Source organism: Ptiloglossa arizonensis, chromosome 14, assembly GCF_051014685.1.
Source record: "Ptiloglossa arizonensis isolate GNS036 chromosome 14, iyPtiAriz1_principal, whole genome shotgun sequence".
In the NCBI taxonomy this organism is placed as follows: Eukaryota; Metazoa; Arthropoda; class Insecta; order Hymenoptera; family Colletidae; genus Ptiloglossa; species Ptiloglossa arizonensis.
The window spans coordinates 80,112-92,720 of NC_135061.1; positions in this window are offsets into that span (position 1 = coordinate 80,112).

Consider the following 12,609-nt stretch of genomic DNA (forward strand, 5'->3'; position numbering starts at 1 on the left):
TTATACGTTATACGTTATTCGTTATACATCATACGTTATACCGTATACGTCATAGGATAAGCGTTATACGTTATACGTTATACGTTTTACGTTTTACGTTATACGTTATACGTTATACGGTATACGCTTTACGATATACGTTATACGTTATACGTTATACGTTATACGTTATACGTTATACGTTATACGTTATACGTTATACGTTATACGTTATACGTTATACGTTATACGTTATACGGTATACGTCATAGGATAAGCGTTATACGTTATACGTTATAGGTTATACGTTATACGTTATACGTTATACGTTATACGTTATACGTTATACGTTATACGTTATACGTTATACGTTATACGTTATACGTTATACGTTATACGTTATACGTATTACGTTATACGTTATACGTTATACGTTATACGTTATACGTTATACGTTATACGTTATACGTTATACCTTATACGTTATACGTTATACGTTATACGTTATTCAGCATAAGTTCTAGGATATGCGTTATACATTATATTTTATACGTTATACGTTAAACGTTATACGTTATACGATATACGTTATACGCTATACGTTATACGTTATACGTTACACGTTATACGTTATACGGTATACGTTATACGTTATACGTTATACGTTATACGTTATGCGTTATACGTTATACGTTATACGTTATACGTTATATGTATTACGTTATAGGTTATACGTTATACGTTATAGGTTATACGTTATACGTTATACGTTATACATTATACGTTCTACGTTATACGTTATACGTTATACGTTATACGTTATACGTTATACGTTATACGATATACGTTATACGTTATACGTTATACGTTATACGTTATACGTTATACGTTATACGTTATACGTTATACGTTATACGTTATACGTTATACGTTATACGTTATACGTTATACGTTATACGTTATACGTTATACGTTATACGTTATACGTTATACGTTATACGTTATACGTTATACGTTATACGTTATACGTTATACGTTATACGTATTACGTTATACGTTATACGTTATACGTTATACGTTATACGTTATACGTTATACGTTATACGTTATACGTTATACGTTATACGTTATACGTTATACGTTATACGTTATACGTTATACGTTATACGTTATACGTTATACGTTATACGTTATACGTTATACGTTATACGTTATACGTTATACGTTATACGTTATACGTTATACGTTATACGTTATACGTTATACGTTATACGTTATACGTTATACGTTATACGTTATACGTTATACGTTATACGTTATACGTTATACGTTATACGTATTACGTTATACGTTATACGTTATACGTTATACGTTATACGTTATACGTTATACCTTATACCTTATACGTTATACGTTATACGTTATACGTTATACGTTATACCTTATACGTTATACGTTATACGTTATACGTTATTCAGCATAAGTTCTAGGATATGCGTTATACATTATATTTTATACGTTATACGTTAAACGTTATACGTTATACGTTATACGTTATACGTTATACGTTATACGTTATACGTTATACGTTATACGTTATACGTTATACGTTATACGTTATACGTTATACGGTATACGTCATAGGATAAGCGTTATACGTTATACGTTATAGGTTATACGTTATACGTTATACGTTATACGTTATACGTTATACGTTATACGTTATACGTTTTACGTTATACGTTATACGTTATACGTTATACGTTATACGTTATACGTTATACGTTATACGTTATACGTTATACGTTATACGTTATACGTTATACGTTATACGTTATACGTTATACGTTATACGTTATACGTTATATGTATTACGTTATAGGTTATACGTTATACGTTATAGGTTATACGTTATACGTTATACGTTATACATTATACGTTCTACGTTATACGTTATACGTTATACGTTATACGTTATACGTTATACGTTATACGATATACGTTATACGTTATACGTTATACGTTATACGTTATACGTTATACGTTATACGTTATACGTTATACGTTATACGTTATACGTTATACGTTATACGTTATACGTTATACGTTATACGTTATACGTTATACGTTATACGTTATACGTTATACGTTATACGTTATACGTTATACCTTATACGTTATACGTTATACGTTATACGTTATACGTTATACGTTATACGTTATACGTTATACGTATTACGTTATACGTTATACGTTATACGTTATACGTTATACGTTATACGTTATACGTTATACGTTATACGTTATACCTTCTACGTTATACGTTATACGTTATACGTTATACGTTATACGTTATACGTTATACGTTATACGTTCTACGTTATACGTTATACGTTATACGTTATACGTTATACGTTATACGTTATACGTTATACGTTATACGTTATACGTTATACGTTATACGTTATACGTTATACGTTATACGTTATACGTTATACGTTATGCGTTATACGTTATACCTTATACGTTATACGTTATACGTATTACGTTATAGGTTATAGGTTATACGTTATAGGTTATACGTTATACGTTATACGTTATACGTTATACGTTATACGTTATACGTTATACGTTATACGTTATACGTTTTACGTTATACGTTATACGTTATACGTTATACGTTATACGTTATACGTTATACGTTATACGTTATACCTTATACGTTATACGTTATACGTTATACGTTATTCAGCATAAGTTCTAGGATATGCGTTATACATTATATTTTATACGTTATACGTTAAACGTTATACGTTATACGATATACGTTATACGCTATACGTTATACGTTATACGTTACACGTTATACGTTATACGGTATACGTTATACGTTATACGTTATACGTTATACGTTATGCGTTATACGTTATACGTTATACGTTATACGTTATATGTATTACGTTATAGGTTATACGTTATACGTTATAGGTTATACGTTATACGTTATACGTTATACATTATACGTTCTACGTTATACGTTATACGTTATACGTTATACGTTATACGTTATACGTTATACGATATACGTTATACGTTATACGTTATACGTTATACGTTATACGTTATACGTTATACGTTATACGTTATACGTTATACGTTATACGTTATACGTTATACGTTATACGTTATACGTTATACGTTATACGTTATACGTTATACGTTATACGTTATACGTTATACGTTATACGTTATACGTTATACGTTATACGTATTACGTTATACGTTATACGTTATACGTTATACGTTATACGTTATACGTTATACGTTATACGTTATACGTTATACGTTATACGTTATACGTTATACGTTATACGTTATACGTTATACGTTATACGTTATACGTTATACGTTATACGTTATACGTTATACGTTATACGTTATACGTTATACGTTATACGTTATACGTTATACGTTATACGTTATACGTTATACGTTATACGTTATACGTTATACGTTATACGTTATACGTTATACGTTATACCTTATACGTTATACGTTATACGTTATACGTTATACGTTATACGTTATACGTTATACGTTATACGTATTACGTTATACGTTATACGTTATACGTTATACGTTATACGTTATACGTTATACGTTATACGTTATACGTTATACCTTCTACGTTATACGTTATACGTTATACGTTATACGTTATACGTTATACGTTATACGTTATACGTTCTACGTTATACGTTATACGTTATACGTTATACGTTATACGTTATACGTTATACGTTATACGTTATACGTTATACGTTATACGTTATACGTTATACGTTATACGTTATACGTTATACGTTATACGTTATGCGTTATACGTTATACCTTATACGTTATACGTTATACGTATTACGTTATAGGTTATAGGTTATACGTTATAGGTTATACGTTATACGTTATACGTTATACGTTATACGTTATACGTTATACGTTATACGTTATACGTTATACGTTTTACGTTATACGTTATACGTTATACGTTATACGTTATACGTTATACGTTATACGTTATACGTTATACGTTATACGTTATACGTTATACGTTATTCGTTATACATCATACGTTATACCGTATACGTCATAGGATAAGCGTTATACGTTATACGTTAAACGTTATACGTTATACGTTAAAGGTTATACGTTATACGTTATACGTTATACGTTATACATTATACGTTCTACGTTATACGTTATACGTTATACGTTATACGTTATACGTTATACGTTATACGATATACGTTATACGTTATACGTTATACGTTATACGTTATACGTTATACGTTATACGTTATACGTTATACGTTATACGTTATACGTTATACGTTATACGTTATACGTTATACGTTATACGTTATACGTTATACGTTATACGTTATACGTTATACGTTATACGTTATACGTTATACCTTATACGTTATACGTTATACGTTATACGTTATACGTTATACGTTATACGTTATACGTTATACGTATTACGTTATACGTTATACGTTATACGTTATACGTTATACGTTATACGTTATACGTTATACGTTATACGTTATACCTTCTACGTTATACGTTATACGTTATACGTTATACGTTATACGTTATACGTTATACGTTATACGTTCTACGTTATACGTTATACGTTATACGTTATACGTTATACGTTATACGTTATACGTTATACGTTATACGTTATACGTTATACGTTATACGTTATACGTTATACGTTATACGTTATACGTTATACGTTATGCGTTATACGTTATACCTTATACGTTATACGTTATACGTATTACGTTATAGGTTATAGGTTATACGTTATAGGTTATACGTTATACGTTATACGTTATACGTTATACGTTATACGTTATACGTTATACGTTATACGTTATACGTTTTACGTTATACGTTATACGTTATACGTTATACGTTATACGTTATACGTTATACGTTATACGTTATACCTTATACGTTATACGTTATACGTTATACGTTATTCAGCATAAGTTCTAGGATATGCGTTATACATTATATTTTATACGTTATACGTTAAACGTTATACGTTATACGATATACGTTATACGCTATACGTTATACGTTATACGTTACACGTTATACGTTATACGGTATACGTTATACGTTATACGTTATACGTTATACGTTATGCGTTATACGTTATACGTTATACGTTATACGTTATATGTATTACGTTATAGGTTATACGTTATACGTTATAGGTTATACGTTATACGTTATACGTTATACATTATACGTTCTACGTTATACGTTATACGTTATACGTTATACGTTATACGTTATACGTTATACGATATACGTTATACGTTATACGTTATACGTTATACGTTATACGTTATACGTTATACGTTATACGTTATACGTTATACGTTATACGTTATACGTTATACGTTATACGTTATACGTTATACGTTATACGTTATACGTTATACGTTATACGTTATACGTTATACGTTATACGTTATACGTTATACGTTATACGTATTACGTTATACGTTATACGTTATACGTTATACGTTATACGTTATACGTTATACGTTATACGTTATACGTTATACGTTATACGTTATACGTTATACGTTATACGTTATACGTTATACGTTATACGTTATACGTTATACGTTATACGTTATACGTTATACGTTATACGTTATACGTTATACGTTATACGTTATACGTTATACGTTATACGTTATACGTTATACGTTATACGTTATACGTTATACGTTATACGTTATACGTTATACGTTATACCTTATACGTTATACGTTATACGTTATACGTTATACGTTATACGTTATACGTTATACGTTATACGTATTACGTTATACGTTATACGTTATACGTTATACGTTATACGTTATACGTTATACGTTATACGTTATACGTTATACCTTCTACGTTATACGTTATACGTTATACGTTATACGTTATACGTTATACGTTATACGTTATACGTTCTACGTTATACGTTATACGTTATACGTTATACGTTATACGTTATACGTTATACGTTATACGTTATACGTTATACGTTATACGTTATACGTTATACGTTATACGTTATACGTTATACGTTATACGTTATGCGTTATACGTTATACCTTATACGTTATACGTTATACGTATTACGTTATAGGTTATAGGTTATACGTTATAGGTTATACGTTATACGTTATACGTTATACGTTATACGTTATACGTTATACGTTATACGTTATACGTTATACGTTTTACGTTATACGTTATACGTTATACGTTATACGTTATACGTTATACGTTATACGTTATACGTTATACGTTATACGTTATACGTTATACGTTATTCGTTATACATCATACGTTATACCGTATACGTCATAGGATAAGCGTTATACGTTATACGTTAAACGTTATACGTTATACGTTAAAGGTTATACGTTATACGATATACGTTATACGCTATACGTTATACGTTACACGTTATACGTTATACGTTATACGTTATACGTTATACGTTATACGTTATACGTATTACGTTATACGTTATACGTTATACGTTATACGTTATACGTTATACGTTATACGTTATACGTTATACGTTATACGTTATACGTTATACGTTATACGTTATACGTTATACGTTATACGTTATACGTTATACGTTATACGTTATACGTTATACGTTATACGTTATACGTTATACGTTATACGTTATACGTTATACGTATTACGTTATACGTTATACGTTATACGTTATACGTTATACGTTATACGTTATACCTTATACCTTATACGTTATACGTTATACGTTATACGTTATACGTTATACCTTATACGTTATACGTTATACGTTATACGTTATTCAGCATAAGTTCTAGGATATGCGTTATACATTATATTTTATACGTTATACGTTAAACGTTATACGTTATACGTTATACGTTATACGTTATACGTTATACGTTATACGTTATACGTTATACGTTATACGTTATACGTTATACGTTATACGTTATACGGTATACGTCATAGGATAAGCGTTATACGTTATACGTTATAGGTTATACGTTATACGTTATACGTTATACGTTATACGTTATACGTTATACGTTATACGTTTTACGTTATACGTTATACGTTATTCGTTATGCGTTATACGTTATACTTTATACGTTATACGTTATTCTTTATACGTTATACGTTATACGTCATAGGATATGGGTTATACGTTATACGTTATACGTTATACGTTATACGTTATACGTTATACGTTATACGTTATACCTTATACGTTAGACGTTATACGTTATACGTTATACGTTATACGTTATACGTTATACGTTATACGTTATACGTTATACGTTATACGTTATACGTTATACGTTATACGTTCTACGTTCTACGTTCTACGTTATACGTTATACGTTATACGTTATAGTTTATACGTTATACGTTATACGTAATACGTTATACGTTATACGTTATACGTTATACGTTATACGTTATACGTTATACGTTATACGTTATACGTTATACGTTATACGTTATACGTTATACGTTATACGTTATACGTTATACGTTATACGTTTTACGTTATACGTTATACGTTATACGTTATACGTATTACGTTATACGTTATACGTTATACGTTATACGTTATACGTTATACGTTTTACGTTATACGTTACACGGTATACGTTATACGTTATCCGTTATACCTTATACGTTATACGTAATACGTTACACGTTATACGTTATACGGTATACGTTATACGTTATACGTTATACGTTATACGTTATACGTTATGCGTTATACGTTATACGTTATACGTTATACGTATTACGTTATAGGTTATACGTTATACGTTATAGGTTATACGTTATACGTTATACGTTATACATTATACGTTGTACGTTATACGTTATACGTTATACGTTATACGTTATACGATATACGTTATACGTTATACGTTACACGTTACACGTTATACGTTATACGTTATACGTTATACGTAATACGTTATACGTTATACGTTATACGTTATACGTTATACGTTATACGTTATACGTTATACGTTATACGTTATACGTTATACCTTATACGTTATACGTTATGCGTTACTCGTTGTACGTTATACGGTATACGATATACGATATACGTTACACGTTATCCGTTATACGTTATACGTTATACGTTATACGTTCTACGTTATACGTTCTACGTTCTACGTTATACGTTATACGTTATACGTTATACATTATACGTTATTCAGCATAAGTTCTAGGATATGCGTTATACATTATATGTTATACGTTATACGTTAAACGTTATACGTTATACGATATACGTTATACGCTATACGTTATACGTTATACGTTACACGTTATACGTTATACGGTATACGTTATAGGTTATACGTTATACGTTGTACGTTATACGTTATGCGTTATACGTTATACCTTATACATTATACGTTATACGTATTACGTTATAGGTTATACGTTATACGTTATAGGTTATACGTTATACGTTATACGTTATACGTTATACGTTATACGTTATACGTTATACGTTATACGTTATACGTTTTACGTTATACGTTATACGTTATACGTTATACGTTATACGTTATACGTTATACGTTATACGTTATACGTTATTCGTTATACATCATACGTTATACCGTATACGTCATAGGATAAGCGTTATACGTTATACGTTATACGTTATACGTTAAACGTTATACGTTATACGATATACGTTATACGCTATACGTTATACGTTATACGCTACACGTTATACGTTATACGTTATACGTTATACGTTATACGTTATACGTTATACGTATTACGTTATACGTTATACGTTATACGTTATACGTTATACGTTATACGTTATACGTTATACGTTATACGTTATACGTTATACGTTATACGTTATACGTTATACGTTATACGTTATACGTTATACGTTATACGTTATACGTTATACGTTATACGTTATACGTTATACGTATTACGTTATACGTTATACGTTATACGTTATACGTTATACGTTATACGTTATACGTTATACCTTATACGTTATACGTTATACGTTATACGTTATACGTTATACCTTATACGTTATACGTTATACGTTATACGTTATTCAGCATAAGTTCTAGGATATGCGTTATACATTATATTTTATACGTTATACGTTAAACGTTATACGTTATACGTTATACGTTATACGTTATACGTTATACGTTATACGTTATACGTTATACGTTATACGTTATACGTTATACGTTATACGTTACACGTTATACGGTATACGTCATAGGATAAGCGTTATACGTTATACGTTATAGGTTATACGTTATACGTTATACGTTATACGTTATACGTTATACGTTATACCTTATACGTTAGACGTTATACGTTATACGTTATACGTTATACGTTATACGTTATACGTTATACGTTATACGTTATACGTTATACGTTATACGTTATACGTTATACGTTATACGTTATACGTTCTACGTTCTACGTTCTACGTTATACGTTATACGTTATACGTTATAGTTTATACGTTATACGTTATACGTTATACGTTATACGTTATACGTTATACGTTATACGTTATACGTTATACGTTATACGTTATACGTTATACGTTATACGTTATACGTTATACGTTATACGTTATACGTTATACGTTATACGTTATACGTTATACGTTTTACGTTATACGTTATACGTTATACGTTATACGTATTACGTTATACGTTATACGTTATACGTTATACGTTATACGTTATACGTTTTACGTTATACGTTACACGGTATACGTTATACGTTATCCGTTATACCTTATACGTTATACGTTATACGTATTACGTTATACGTTGTACGTTATACATTATATGTTATACGTTATACGTTAAACGTTATACGTTATACTATATACGTTATACGCTATACTTTATACGTAATACGTTACACGTTATACGTTATACGGTATACGTTATACGTTATACGTTATACGTTATACGTTATACGTTATGCGTTATACGTTATACGTTATACGTTATACGTTATACGTTGTACGTTATACGTTATACGTTATACGTTATACGTTATACGTTATACGTTATACGTTATACGTTATACGTTTTACGTTATACGTTATACGTTATACGTTATACGTTATACGTTCTACGTTCTACGTTCTACGTTATACGTTATACGTTATACGTAATACGTTATACGTTATACGTTATACGTTATACGTTATACGTTATACGTTATACGTTATACGTTATACGTTATACGTTATACGTTATACGTTATACGTTATACGTTATACGTTATACGTTATACGTTATACGTTATACGTTATACGTTATACGTTATACGTTATACGTTATACGTTATACGTTATACGTTATACGTTATACGTTATACGTTATACGTTATACGTTATACGTTATACGTTATAGGTTATACGTAATACGTTATACGTTATACGTTATACGTTATACGTTATACGTTCTACGTTCTACGTTCTACGTTATACGTTATACGTTATACGTTATACGTTATACGTTATACGTTATACGTTATACGTTATACGTTATACGTTATACGTTATACGTTATACGTTATACGTTATACGTTGTAGGTTATACGTTATGCGTTATACGTTATGCGTTATACGTTATGCGTTATACGTTATGCGTTATACGTTATACGTTATACGTTATACGTTATACGTTATACGTTATACGTTATACGTTAAAAGTTATACGTTATACGTTATACGTTAAAAGTTATACGTTATACGTTATACGTTAAAAGTTATACGTTATACGTTATACGTTAAAAGTTATACGTTATACGTTATACGTTATACGTTATACGTTATACGTTATACTTTATACGTTATACGCTATACGTTATACGTTATTCAGCATAAGTTCTAGGATATGCGTTATACATTGTATGTTATACGTTATACATTATACGTTATACGTTGTACGTTATACGGTATACGATATACGATATACGTTACACGTTATCCGTTATACGTTATACGTTATACGTTATACGTATTACGTTATACGTTATACGTTATACGTTATACGTTATACGTTATACGTTATACGTTATACGTTATACGTTATACGTTATACGTTATACGTTATACGTTATACGTTATACGTTATACGTTATACGTTATACGTTATACGTTAAAAGTTATACGTTATACGTTATACATTATACGTTATACGGCACAAGTTCTAGGATATGCGTTATAGATTATATGTTATACGTTATACGTTATACGTTATACGTTATACGTTATACGTTATACGTTATACGTTATACGTTATACGTATTACGTTATACGTTGTACGTTATACGTTAAAAGTTATACGTTATACGTTATACGTTAAAAGTTATACGTTATACGTTATACGTTATACACTATATGTTATACGTTATACGTTATACACTATACGTTATACGGCATAAGTTCTAGGATATGCGTTATATATTATATGTTATACGTTGTACGTTATACGTTATACGTTATACGTTATACGTTATACGTTATACGTTATACGTTATACGTTATACGTTATACGTTATACGTTATACGTTATACGTTATACGTTATACCCTATACGTTATACGTTATTCAGCATAAGTTCTAGGATATGCGTTATACATTATATGTTATACGTTATACATTATACGTTATACGTTGTACGTTATACGGTATACGATATACGATATACGTTACACGTTATCCGTTATACGTTATACGTTATACGTTATACGTATTACGTTATACGTTATACGTTATACGTTAAAAGTTATACGTTATACGTTATACGTTAAAAGTTATACGTTATACGTTATACGTTATACGTTATACACTATATGTTATACGTTATACGTTATACACTATACGTTATACGGCATAAGTTCTAGGATATGCGTTATATATTATATGTTATACGTTGTACGTTATACGTTATACGTTATACGTTATACGTTATACGTTATACTTTATACGTTATACGTTATACGTTATACATTATACGTTATACGGCATAAGTTCTAGGATATGCGTTATAGATTATATGTTATACGTTATACGTTATACGTTATACGTTATACGTTATACGTTACACGTTATACGTTATACGTTATACGTTATACGTTATACGTTATACGTTATAAGTTATACGTTATACGTTAAAAGTTATACGTTATACGTTATACATTATACTTTATACGGCATAAGTTATAGGATATGCGTTATAGATTATATGTTATACGTTATACGTTATACGTTATACTTTATACGTTATACGTTATACGTTACACAGTATACGTTATACGTTATCCGTTATACGTTATACGTTATACTTTATACGTTATACGTTATACGTTATACGTTATACGTATTACGTTATACGTTATACGTTATACGTTATACGTTATACGTTATACGTTATACGTTATACGTTATACGTTATACGTTATACGTTATACGTT